Genomic DNA, 14,056 nt, shown 5'->3' on the forward strand with positions numbered 1-14,056 from the left:
CCCTCTAGACCCTCCCATGCCATAGTAGGCTGGCATTATGGAGAATATCCACTCTAATGTGCCCACCACACTCAACCTTTTGATTCCTTCCTCCACCATGGTCCATGATAGTTCTAGCATTTCTACTTCACTTACAATGGACCGTTGCTTTTCCCAAACTTTGAGAGGCAACCGAGCAGCTTAATAGCACCATCTCCTGGGATCTTCAATAGTTGTTACATTTTGTATCACGGGCTATTGGTCCCACATTGATAAACTCTGTTATCCAAATTTATTCAGTGCTCCTTGATCCACCACCCTCAAGATACAGTGCCAGATGTACTTTCCTGGCTCCTGCTGGAATCTGTGATCTAGGTCCTGCAGCTCCTTTGGCGTATACTGGACCTCAACGTGATAGAGAACACAGCCTTCTTTGGAACTTTGCTGCTCTTATAATGAAGGCCTGGTCCTGTTCCTCAGCCTTTTCTGCTCTCCCGTTGCAGGCGATGAGTCTCTTTATATGCTGCCAAGGAGGGCCTCTGGTTTTCACACTTCAACTTACAGGCGATTAATCACCCTCAGCCTTTCATGTCTTTCTCCAATGCAGCAAGAGCCAGAAGAAACAGCCATCCAATTCTCAAGTCCTTATATTAATATAATTACTATTGCCCTTGAAACTCTCAAATTCCTCTCCAGTCTATTCTCTCCCATCAGTTTCCCATTCCAGTTCCCTGCTGCTAGGAGGTTTTTTGTTGTTGTTTTGGTTTGGTTTGATTTTCCCGTTTCTTTAAGACAGTCTTGCTCTGTTGTCCAGGCCGGAGTACAGTGTCACCATCTCGGCTCACTGCAACCTCTGCTTCCCAAGCTCAAGTGATCCACCTCAGCCTTCCGAATAGCTGGGACTACAGGTGTGTGCCACCATGTCTGGCTAATTTTTTTTTTTTTTGAGACAGTTTTGCTCTTGTTGCCCAGACTGGAGTGCAGTGGCGCAATCTTGGCTCACTACAACCTTCGCCTTCCAGTTTCAACCAATTCTCCTGCCTCAGCCTCCCGAGTATCTGGGATTACAAGCATGCACCATCATACCCAGCTAATTTTTGTATTTTTAGTAGAGATGGGGTTTCACCATGTTGGCCAGTCTGGTCTCAAACTCCTGACCTTGTGATCTACCCATCTCAGCCTCCCAAAGTGCTGGGATTACAGGCATGAGCCACTGTGCCCAGTAATTTTTTTTGTTTTGTTTTTTTGGTAGAGATAGAGTTTTGCTATGTTGCCCAGGCGGGTCTTGAACTCCTGAGCACAAGCAATCCATCCACCTTGGCCTCCTGAAGTCCTGGGATTACAGGCATGAGCTACTGCACCTGGCCAAAGGTTTTAATAATCACACCACAACCTCTTGCCACGGGTTTGATCAGGTGTTTATTGTAAGCCAGCTGTTGGGTGAAACAGCTCCATAATCCTATAATATGTGTCTCATGAGAACTCCTGATACCAACTGTCATAAATTAGGTTCCCTGGGAAACAGACTCTGAGTCTGAGATTTACTCTGAGTCATGTGGGAATTTATCTGGGAGTGCTTTAGGATCAGGGTTGCCAGATAAAATATAGCATGCCCAGTTAAGTTTGCACTTCAGATAAACGAAGAGTGCAATATGTGGGACATGTTTATATTAAAAGTTATTCTTACTTATCTGAAATTCAAATTTCACTGGGCGTTTGGTGTTTATATTTGTCAAATCTGGCAACTTCTGTCTAAAGAACAACACCTATGAGAAGTGAGGAAGGCAAGCTTGTGAAGGGGAGACATTAAGCTATGAAGCAGTTGGAGGAGAGACTTCAGCTGAGTCTATGGCGAAGTCAATAGGTTGGAGAGCCCTTCAAAGTTGCCCTGGGCCAGGCGCGGTGGCTCACACCTGCAATCCCAGCATTTCGGGAGGCCGAGGCGACTGCTCACCTGATATCAGAAGTCCAAGACCAGCCTGGCCAACATGGCAAAACCCCGTCTCTACCAAAAATACAAAAATTAGCTGGGCAAGGTGGTGGGCGCCCGTAGTCCCAGCTACTCAGGAGGCTGAGGCAGGAGAATTACTTGAACCCAGGAAGCGGAGGTTGCAGTGAGTCGAGATCGCACCACTGCACTCCAGTATGGGCAACAAAGCAAGACTCCATCTTGAAAAAAAAAATTAAAATTAAAAAAAGTAATAATAAAGCTGCCCTGCCTTGAGGAAGTGGGCCTAGGACTTCATTTTCCCACATCAACCAGCCATTGGATGGAGGCTGCCTCGTATCAGGGAACATGATATTGCTTGAGATAACTCTCTTCTTAGAGAGGTATTCAGCTGAGGGCTTTCATCTGCCAACACCCCCAGCCGACTGGGGAACGATTGCCTCAGTGCCAATATGGGGAAATCCCGATCTGACCATTGCATCAGTACACCTACTGAACCAGAATCTGCCTTTAACAACATCTCCACGTGATGTTTATGCACATTAAAGTTTCAGAAGCATTAGTTTAAGGCTGGTTCTCCAACTTCTGTGTGCATCAGAATCGCCTGGAGGGCTTAAGCCTCAGCTTTCTGGGCCCCACCCCTGGAGTTACTGATTCTGTGGGTCTAAAGTCCAAGGATTTGCATTTTTTTAAAAATTCCCAGCCGGGCTTGGTGGCTCACGCTTTAATCCCAGCGCTTTGGGAGGCCAAGGCAGATGGATCACTTGAGATCAGGAGTTCGAAACAGCCTGGCCAACATGGTGAAACCCCGTCTCTACTAAAAATACAAAAATTAGCCAGGCGTGGTAGTGCATGCCTGTAATCCCAGCTACTTGGGAGACTGAGGCAAGAGAATCGCTTGAACCTGGGAGGCAGAGGTTGCAGTGGGCCAAGATCGCACCATTGCACTCGAGCCTGGGCGACAAAACCAGGCTCCGTCTCAAAAAAAAAAAAAAAAAAAAAAAAAAAAAATCCCCGAGTGATACTGAGCTCCTGCTGGTTCACGGATTACACTTAAAGAATGACTGGCTCCAAATATACAGACATCTAATACCTTATAACCTGGAGGCAGGTGGCTACTGCAGCTGGTTCAGCTCCTCTACAATGCTGTCAAGGACACAGGCTTTCCCTTTATGCTCTGCCATCATTAGCATATTAGCCCTTTGTCTTCATGCTGGTCATTTCTGGTTTCAAGATGGCTGCCGTAGCTCCGGTTATCACATCCGTGGTCAAGGCATGAGGGACAGCGACAGGCGAGCACCAGCTGTAAATTATTTGTTTTCTGAAGAAACAAAAGTATTTTTGGAAGTCCCTCACTCCTGCAGATTCTTTTTTTAATTTCATAAATCCATATCGTTTTAATTATTTCAGAAGCATGTGTGATATATTCATGAAGTGAGTTAATTTAGAGAGGACAAGACCAACCCATGTCTTCACTAAAAATTTCACAAAAACCCCGAAAAATACCCTTCACAACTGCCACTCATTCCTAGGAAAGGAAAGAAAAGGAAATAAATCCAATCCCAAGTGAGGAATAACCAAATATGATTATTTATATATGTATTTATATATAAATATATATATTCAGTAAAGGTGCCCAGATCTGACTAACTTCTCCTTCAACTCTATTATATGAAAAACCAGGCCAGCACAGTGGCTCACACCTGTAATCCCAGCATTTTGGAAGGCCAAGGCGGGTCGATCACCTGAGGTCGGGAGTTTGAGACCAGCCTGGCCAACATGGTGAAACCCCACCTCTACTAAACATACAAAAAATTAGCCGAGTATGGTGGCACATGCCTGTAATCCCAGCTACTTGGGAGACTGAGGCGGGAGAATTGCTTGAACCCAGGAGGCGGGGGTTGCACTGAGCCAAGATCGTGTCATCGTGTCATTGCACTCCAGGTTGGGCGACAGAGTGAAACTCTGTCTCAAAAAAAAAAAAAAAAGAAAAGAGGAAAAAAGAAAAAAAAAAGAAAGAAAGAAAAGAAAAGAAAAGAAAGAAACCAAAAAAACACATCTCGATGGTTTCCTACAAGAATTTTTTTGCTTAGGGTTTTGTTTTCTGCTATTTTTTTTTCTTAAAGGAATGAGGTTTGTTTTTATATGTCACTGTCCAGAACGGAGTACATGACTACCCTCGTTGCAAGAGAGGCTGGGAAGATGAGGTCTGGTCTTCTAAACTTTATAGTAAGAGATGGCAAGTGAGCAGAGAGTTGAGAATGACTGCTAAGTTAACCACAAACATTTCATCTTGAGCTGTGGAGGTAATCAATACCAGAAAACTTTAAAAAAGAAGTTGGTTGTGGGGAGTGGGACTGTATGTGGAGAGTGGAGGGTTGGGACACAGGTTTTTCATAGCAAGATCTTCTATACAATTTGATTTATTACCATGTTCATTATAAAACCCACCACTCCACTCTTTCTCATACTTCACCTTAGCAAAGCTTGTTGGCTCAACATTCAAAAGATTTCTAGGGCCGGTTGCAGTGGCTCACACCTATAATCCCAGCAGTTTGGGAGGCCGAGGCAGGTGGATGAAATCAGGAGTTTGAGACTAGCCTGGCCAACTGGTGAAACCCCATCTCTACTAAAAATACAAAAATTAGCCAGGTGCGATGGCACACACCTGTAATCCCAGCTACTTGTGAGGCTGAGGCAGGAGAATCGCTTGAACCCAGGAAGTGGAGGTTGCAGTGAGCCAAGATTGCACCACTGCACTCCAGCCTGGGTGGCTGAGTGAGACTCTCATCTCAAAAAAAAAAAATTCTAGAATTTATAACGTAGTGTCATCTCCACTACCACTATCAACACGCCTTCTGCCCTTGGTCTGCAAGAATTCATAATCAACAGAGTAGTCAGTGCTCCTTTAAAAAAATCTCTCTTCTGGGCAAGACTTGGTAGTTCATGCCTATATTCCCAGCATTTTGGGACTCTGAGGAAGGAGAATCACTGGAGGCCAGAAGTTCAAGATCAGCCCGGGCGACATAGCAAGACCTCCCCCCCCCCCCCCACACCACCACCACCCTGCATGTGTACAAAAAATAAAAAAAAATTAGCTGAGTGTGGTGGCATGCACTTTAGTCCCGGCTACTCAGGAGTCTGAGGCTGGAGGATTGCTTAAGACCAGGAGTTCAAGGCTCTGCAGTGAACTATGATCACAGCACTGCACTCCAGCCTGGACAACAGAGACCCTGTCTCAAAAAATAAAAAAACAAACAAAAGCCCCTTCTGTGCTCAAAACCCTCCAATCGCTTCCCCCCTCACTTAATGTTAAAATAAAAATCTTGGCAGTGGCCTGCAAGTCCTCCCACATGACCTTCTGACCTCAGTTTCTTTTCTTTTTTTTTCTTTTTCTTTTTTTTTTTTTTTCCTGAGGCAGAGTTTCACTCCTGTTGCCCAGGCTGGAGTGCAATGGCACGATCTCGGCTCACCGCAACCTCCGCCTCCCGGGTTCAAGTGATTCTCCTACCTCAGCCTTCCAAGTAGCTGGGGTTACAGGCATGCGCCACCACGCCCAACTAATTTGTTGTATTTTTAGAAGGGATGGGGTTTCTCCATGTTGGTCAGGCTGGTCTCGAACTCCCCACCTCAGGTAATCCGCCTGCCTCGGCCTCCCAAAGTGCTGGGATTATAGGCGTGAGCCACTACACCCAGCCCTTACCTCATTTTCTCCCCCTGTCCATTACACTTCAGCCACCCTGGCCACTTGAATATTCCTCAGACACACGATCAGGTTCCCACCTCAGAGTCTTATTTGCTATTCCCTCTGCTGAGAACATCTACCCCGGATCCTGGAGCATTCTTACCCAGTCTCCTCCAAATATCCATCCCCGTGGCTCATCCCTCACCTCCCTCCTGTTTTTACTCAAACAACATCTTCTCAATGAAGCCTTCCTGGACTACTCTTGCCCACTCTATTTAACGGCACAACATGTCCCCCACCCCCTGCTTTATTTTCATTCTAAGCACATGCCACCCTCTCAAGCACTGTGTATGCAGATCTCTGTTTATGATCTGCCTCCGTCTCTAGAATGCAGGCTCATGAGCACAGGGGTTTTCGTCTGTTTTGCGCACTGCTGTATCCCTAGGCCCCAAAACAGAGCCAGGTACATAAGAAACCCTCACTGAATATGGGAGGAAATGCAAAACCTCAAAAGAATTATTAGAATTTTTTTCTTTCTTTCTTTTTTTTTTTTTTTTAGAGACGGCATCTCACTCTGTCACCTAGGTGTTGGGGTCCAGTGACACGATCATTGATCATAAATCACTGCAGCCTCAAACTCCTGGGCTCAAGGGTTCCTCCTGCCTCAGCCTCCCAAGTAGCTAAAACTACAGGCACACGCCACCATGCTCAGCTCATTTTTATTTTTCTTTTCTTTCTTTTCGTTTCTTTTTTTTTCTTTTCCTTTTTTTTTTTTTTTTTTTTAGACAGAGTTTTTTCCTCTTTTTCACCCCGGCTTGGAGTTCTTTGGTTTCTTCTTTGCCCCCCCCCACCCCCTCCCTCCTCGGTTCTTGCGCTTCTACCTGCCTCAGCCTCCTGAGTAGCTGGGATTACCAGCGCCTGCAACCTCGCCCAGCTAATTTTGTATTTTTAGTAGAGATGGGGTTTCTCCATGTTGGTCGGGCTGGTCTCGAACTCCTGACCTCAGGTGATCTGCCCACCTCGGCCTCCCAAAGTGCTAGGATTACAGGCGTGAGCCACCGTGCCTGGCATTTTTTAAAATTTTTCATAGAGATGGGGTTGTCACTATGTTGCCCAGGCTGGTCCTGTACTCTTGGGCTCAAGCGATCCTCCTGCCTCGGCCTCCCCAAGTCGGCCTCCCAAAGTGCTGGGATTATAGGTGTGAGCCACTGCACCCCATCACAGATTTCTTTTTAAAGGCAAACATATGTATTAAAGTTCTTCAGAGATGCAGAACCAAAGTAATGCAGAACCAATAGGTTATGTAAACAACTGCATGTATACACCTGCATTCTACTGGTTCTGCATCTCTGAAGAAGAGATGAGAGAGAGAGAGATTTATTTTAAGGAAACAGTTCACATGATACTGGGGGCTGGTAAAACTGAAATCTGTAGGGCAAGCAGCAGGCTGCAATTTCAGCGAAGAATTGGTATTGCATTGCAGTCTTGAGTCCAGATTCCTCAGGGCAGCAGGCTGGAAACCAGGTAGGGCTTCCATGTTGCAGTCCTGAGGAGAATTCTTCTTCAGGAAACCTCAGTGTTTACTCTTAATGCCTTCACCTGCTTAGATGAACTCCACTCACATTACAGAGGGCAACCTGCTGTCCTCCAGGCCCACTAATTGTAACTGTTACTCACACATGAAAAACACCTTCACAACAACGTCTAGGCTGGCATTTGACCAATCAACTGGGTACCGTAGTCTAGCTGGGTTCCAGGTTGACACATACAATTAACCCTCACAGCATAGAAAAGAAAAAGAAAGAGAGCTACACAACTCCTTTTCTGTTTTTTGGGGGTTTTTTTGTTTTTGTTTTCTTTTGAGATGGAGTCACGCCCTGTTGCCTAGGCTGGAGTGCAGTGGTGTGATCTTGGCTCACGATCTTGGCTCATGGCAACTTCCGCCTCCTAGGTTCAAGTGATTCTCCCGCCTCAGTCTCCTGAATAGCTGGGATTACAGGTACCCACCACCACGCCGGGCTAATTTTTTGTGTTTTTAATAGAGACAGGGTTTCACCATGTTGCCCAGACTGGTCTCAAACTCCCGACCTTAGGCAATCCACCTGCCTCGGCCTCCCAGAGTGCTGGGATTACAGGCATGATCCACCATGCCTGGCTAACTTTTTGTGTTAAAAACACAAAAACTGCTAAAAGTAGCAACAGGGTTTCGCCATGTTGGCCAGGCTGGTCTCTAACTCCTGACCTCAAATGAACCACCTGCCTTGGCCTCCCAAAGTGCTAAGATTACAAGTGTGAGCCACTGCGCCCGGCCCACAATCCCTATTCTTGAGGGGTGATGGGAAAGACACTAGGAAATACAGATGAATGTAACAAATGCCATGTTACAGACGCACAAGCAAAGTTCTGTGGAACGGTAGAAATTTTGGTGGAGAGCCAGCTGGGAAGACTTCATAAGGAAGTGGTCTTTGAGTTGAGTCTTGCAGGATACATGGAATTTCGATAGGAGGAAAGGGCATTTTTCAGACTACTGAAACCTAGAGCCTGAAAATGCTCGGCACATTTGGTAAATGTCCAAGTCTTCAGGAAGCAAACTCTTGCTGCCGTAGCATCTGCTTCCTGTATCTCCAATTCAATGCTAACATTATGCTGCCTTAATTTGCTCATTATATTTATTTTTCCATGTATAAGTCTTGATTTTCCATCCTTAAGAACAGGCATATTATACTTCTTTTTTTATCCCTAATAGTTCCCAGCTCATAGAAAATACTTAAAATTGTATCTAACTAAAGTACGTGGCTAAGGTGAACTTGCCTGTCCAAGGTCCTGTCTTCTGATATAATTTTTCTTTGCACAACTACTCTTCTTCTGGATAAGTCTTTGTAGCTTAAGTCTACTTGAGCCCTACCGTGGGATCAGGAGTGGGTGCATGATACAGCTTTATCCAGTCGCTCTTAGAAATAGGGGGAGGCTCTGCTATATAGTCTAGGCTCTTTCTATGGCAAGCAGTAGCAACCAATTCACACAGACTTAAGAAATAAAGGGGATTACTGCACGAAGAAATAGAAATGACACAAACAAATGGAAAAACACTCCATGCTTATGGATAAGAATAATCAATTCATGAAAATGGCCATACTGCCCAAGCAATTTATAGATTCAATGCTATTCCCAAACTACCATTGACATTCTTCACAGAATTAGAAAAAAACTATTTTAAAATTCATATGGAACCAAAACAGAGCCTGAATAGCCAAGATAATCCTAAGCAAAAAGAACAAAACTGGAGGCATCACACTACTTGACTTCAAATTATATTACAAGGCTACAGTAACCAAAACAGCATGGTACTGGTACAAGAACAGACACATAGACCAATAGAACAGAACAGAGAACCCAGAATTGAGATGGAGTGTCACTCAGTCACCCAGGCTGGAGTGCAGTGGTGCAATCTCGGCTCACTGCAACCTCCGCCTCCGAGGTTCAAGTTATTCTCCTGCCTCAGCCTCCCGAGTACCTGGGACTACAGGCAGGTGCCACTATGCCCAGCTAAATTTTTGTATTTTTAGTAGAGATGGGCTTTCACCGTGTTAGCTGGGATGGTCTCGATCTCCTGACCTCGTAATCCACCCCCTCGGCTTCCCAAAGTGCTGGGATTACAGGCATGAGCCACTATGCCCAGCCAACCATTTGATTTTTGACAAACCTGACTGAAACAAGCAATGAGGAAAGGATTCTCTAATTAATAAGTGGTGCTGGGAGAACTGGCTAGCCATATACAAAAATTGAAACAGGAACCCTTCCTTATACCATATACAAAAATCAACTCAAGATGTATTAGGCGGGGCATGATGACTGTAATCCCAGCACTTTGGGAGGCTGAGGCAGGTGGATCATTTGAGGTCAGGAGTTTGAGACCAGCCTGGCCAACATGGTAAAACCCTGTCTCTACTAAGAATATAAAAATTAACTAGGTGTGGTGGCAGGTACCTGTAATCCCAGCTACTCGGGAGGCTAAAGCAGGAGAATCGCTTGAGCCTGGGAGGTAGAGATTGTGGTAGAGATTGCACCACTGCACTCCAATCTGGGTGACAGAGTGAGACCCTGTCTCAAAAAAAAAAAAATATATATATATATATATAGACTTAAATGTTAAATCCCAAACTATAAATACTCTAGAAGAGGGCCAGGCGCAATGGCTCATGCCTGTAATCTCAGCACTTTAGAAGGCCAAAACGGGCAGATTACCTGAGGTCAGGAGTTCTAGACCAGCCTGGCCAACATGGTGAAACTCTGCCTCTACTAAAAATACAAAATTAGCTGAGTGTAGTGGCGTGTTCCTGTAATCTCAGCTACTCAGGAGGCTGAGGCAGGAGAAGTGCTTGAAACCGGGAGGTGGAGGTTGCAGTAAGCCAAGATGGCGCCATTGCACTCAAGCCTGGGCGACAAGAGTGAAAATCCGTCTCAAAAACAAACAAAAAAACCCTAGAAGAAAATCTAGGCAATACTGCTCAGGACATAGGCACAAGCAAAGATTTCATGATGAAGACACCAAAGGCAATTGCAACAAAAGCAAAAATTGACAGATGGAATCTAATTAAAGAGCTTCCGCACAGCAAAAGAAACTATCAGCAGAGTGAACAGACAACCTACAGAATGGGAGAAGATTTTTGCAATCTATTCTTCTGACAAAGGTCTAACATCAAGCATCTATAAGGTACTTACACAAATTTACAAGAAAAAAACAAACAACCCCATTAAAAAGTGGGCAAAGGACATGAACAGACACTTCTCAAAAGAAGATATACATGCGGCCAACAAACATGAGAAAAAGCTCAACATCACTGGTCATTAGAGAAATGCAAATCAAAACCATGATGAGACACCATCTCACACCCGTCAGAATGGCTATTATTTGTTTGGCTGCACGTTTGTTTTTTTGAGACAGAGTTTTGCTGTTATTGTCCAGGCTGGAGTGCAATGGCGTGATCTTGGCTCACTGCAACCTCTGCCTCCTGGGTTCAAGTGATTCTCCTGCCTCAGCCTCCTAAGTACCTGGGATTACAGGCATGAGCCACCACGCCCAGCTAAGTTTGTATTTCTAGCAGAAATGGGGTTTCTCCATGTTGGTCAGGCTGGCCTCGAACTCCCCACCTCAGACGATCCACCTGCCTCAGATGATCTGCCTGCCTTAGCTTCCCAAAGTGCTGGGATTACAGGCGTGAGCCTCCGCACCCGGCTGCAAAATGGCTATTATTAAAAAGTCAAAAAATAACGGATGCTGGTGAGGTTGTGGAAAAAGAGGAACACTTGTACACTGTTGCTGGGAGTATAAATTAGTTCAACCATTGTGGAAGACAGTGTGGTGATTCCTCAAAACCCTAGAGGCAGAAATACCATTTGACCCAGCAATTTCATTCCTGGGTATATATCCAAAGGAATATAAATCATTCTATTTCAAAGACACATGCATGTGTATGTTCATTGCAGCACTATTCACAATAGCAAAGACATGGAATCAACCCAAATGCCCATCAGTGAAGGACTGGATAAAGAAAATGTGGTGGCCAGATGTGGTGGCTCATGCCTGTAATCCCAGCACTTTGAGAGGCCAAGGTGGGTGGATCACCTGAGGTCCGGAGTTCGAAATCAGCCTGACCAACATGGAGAAACTCCATCTCTACTAAAATTACAAAATTAGCTGGGCATGGTGGCATATGCCTGTAATCCCAGCTACTCAGGAGGCTGAGGCAGGAGAATCGCTTGAACCTGGGAGGTGGAGGTTGCGGTGAGCCGAGATCATGCCAAGGCAACTCCATCCAGCCTGGGCAACAAGAGTAAAACTCCATCTCAAAAAAAAAAAAAAAAAAAAAAAAAGTGGCTACATACACACCATGGAATACTATGCAGCCATAAAAAGGAATGAGATCATGTCCTTTGCAGGGACATGGATGGAGCTGGAAACCATTATCCTCAGCAAAATAATGCAGGGACAGAAACCCAAACACCACATGTTCTCACTTATAAGTGGGAGCTGAACGATGAGAACACATGGACCCACTGGAGGAACAACACACACTGGGACCTGTTGGAGGGTGGAGGGTGGGAGGAGGGAGAGCATCAGGAAGAATAGTTAATGGATGCTGGACTTAACACCTAGGTGATGGGATGATCTGTGCGGTAAACCACCATGGCACACATTTCCCTATGTAACAAACCTGCACATCCTACACATGTACCCCTGAACTTAAAACAAAAGTTGGAAAAAAAGAAAGGGGATTTGTGGGCTCATGCAATGGCGGAGGATGCACAAAATTGTTGGGTTCCTTCACACACACACACACACACACACACACACACACACACGGTGAGGCACCTCTAGTCTAATACATGTCAGTTTCCAACCCAGAGAAAAGACAAAAGACAGAATTTCTCTTTCCTCACTGCTGGGAAAGACTCTGATTGGCCTGCATTGGTCATATGTCCCTGCCTCCCACCAATCATTCAGGCCAAAGTGGTAGGGCGTTATGATTGGCAATGCTGGGAATATATGTCCAATGTGATGGGGGTCCTGGGATTGGTGTCCACCCCAGAATCACATGGCTGGAGTGGAGAGGAAAAGAGGTGGAAGTAGATACTGGAGATAGTGGAAGGGATGCCAGGCAGACAAAACAAATGTCTATTACGAGTGCCAGGGAAGGGACTTAAGGAGTTGAGAGCAGAGAGAGTTCACTTCGAGGGTGCTGTGTGAGCAATTCCTGGAAGAGGGACTTTGGACCTGAACATTACAAGATAGGATTTTAGGGCCAGGAGCGCTGGTTCATGCCTGGAATCCCAGCTACTTGGGAGGCTGAGGCAGGGAGATTACTTGAGCCTAGGGGTTCGAGGCTGCAGCGAGCTATGATCACACTACTGCACTCCAGCCTGGGTGACAGAAAGAGATCCTGTCTCAAAAATAAATAAATAAATAAAGGATTTTTAGGAGGTAGAGGTGGTGAGGAGGCTTAAGTGAAGGAAGTGCCTTGGAAAAGGCATTGCAAGAACGCGAAAGGCTGGTTTCCGATGTGTTTCCATTTGGTGGTTTCCCTCGGGTTCATACAGGAAGTAAAGGATAGTGAGGTTCAACCCTGAGCCTAAACAGCGCTCAGCTCAGGATTCTAAAGAGTTGGGGCCTGCCAGAAATCGATTTATATGAATGGCTGAGCAGCCTCCAGAGACAGAATGACACAAATTCTAATAATCATGTCTTGGGCGGTTAGGAGAGAAGGGATTTGAGTATTCTATAATTAACTGTCTATTTTAACTAGATTTTTGAAAAAGAAAGATTTGGAAAAGGAAGACACGTACTGTAAAAACTCAAAGAGATACTCGATGAAATGCCCTTTTCCCTCCATCCCATGCCCCTCATGAGGCAGGGGCTGATTTTGAGGACATCCTTGTGGCCACTGCTCACATTAGACCTTCCAGCCTAGCCCATGGACCTGCATTTCAGTGCCAGGGAGAGAGAGAAGGTCCAGCGTAAACAGTGAAAGTTCTGTCCTCACTAACATCTCTGAGGGCATAGGGAGAGACATGGTGGTGGTAGGAACGGCGTAGGCGGCCTGGTGTCAGAGTGTAGTTCAAAGGGTGACAGTGTATTCTGCCCACCTGGGTAAGGACCCTGCAGGTCTGTGACGCTAGGAGGGCTCCAGAGGACAGAGTGAAGCTTTGATCGTCAAAGCTTCTAGCTCAGGAGTGGCTTGAATGGGGCAGGTCCAGGCCGGAGGCTCTGGTGACACCAGGCACCAATAACTTGAAAGCCATGGGAGCAACACCACTTGGGGGAAGCAAGGAGGCACGGCCTCTGCGGAAGTCCTCGTCCTCAGCGGTGCGTGGTGGTACCAGGAGGGGTCCTCATGTGTGGAGGTGAGCAGCATGGCTTCTGGATTAGCCTTCCTGGGCTTTATCTTGGCATGACCACCTACTTACTAGTCCCTAATGGTGGCTTCTCCACGGGATGTTGTGAGGATTTGCTCAGGTAACGCAGGTGCACGACTGAACCCAGTGTCTTGCTTGTAGTTCTCTTTAGCGTTATTATTCTTATTAAGGGGCTCGACAGGATGCGGAGGCCTCAGCAGAAGACTCCTGTGAAGGATAATGGAGCAGAAGGGAAGGGGAAGGAGCCTCGGAAATAACAGGGGTCTTTGCAGCAGTGGAGGTGGGGCTGAGCTAGGAGAATGTTGCCTATTTCTGTGAGAGTGAATCCGTCATTTTTGTTTTTTTGTTTTTTGAGACAGGGTCTTGCTCTGTCGCCCAGGATGGAGTGCAGTGGCACGATCTTGACTCACCTGCCACCTCTGCCTCCTGGGATCATGCGATCCTCCCAGCTCACCCTCCCAAATAGCTGGGGTTACAGACATGCACCACCATGCCCAGATAATTTTCTTGTAGAGATGAGGCCTCACTAT

This window comes from Papio anubis, chromosome 17, assembly GCF_008728515.1.
Source record: "Papio anubis isolate 15944 chromosome 17, Panubis1.0, whole genome shotgun sequence".
Taxonomy (NCBI): domain Eukaryota; kingdom Metazoa; phylum Chordata; class Mammalia; order Primates; family Cercopithecidae; genus Papio; species Papio anubis.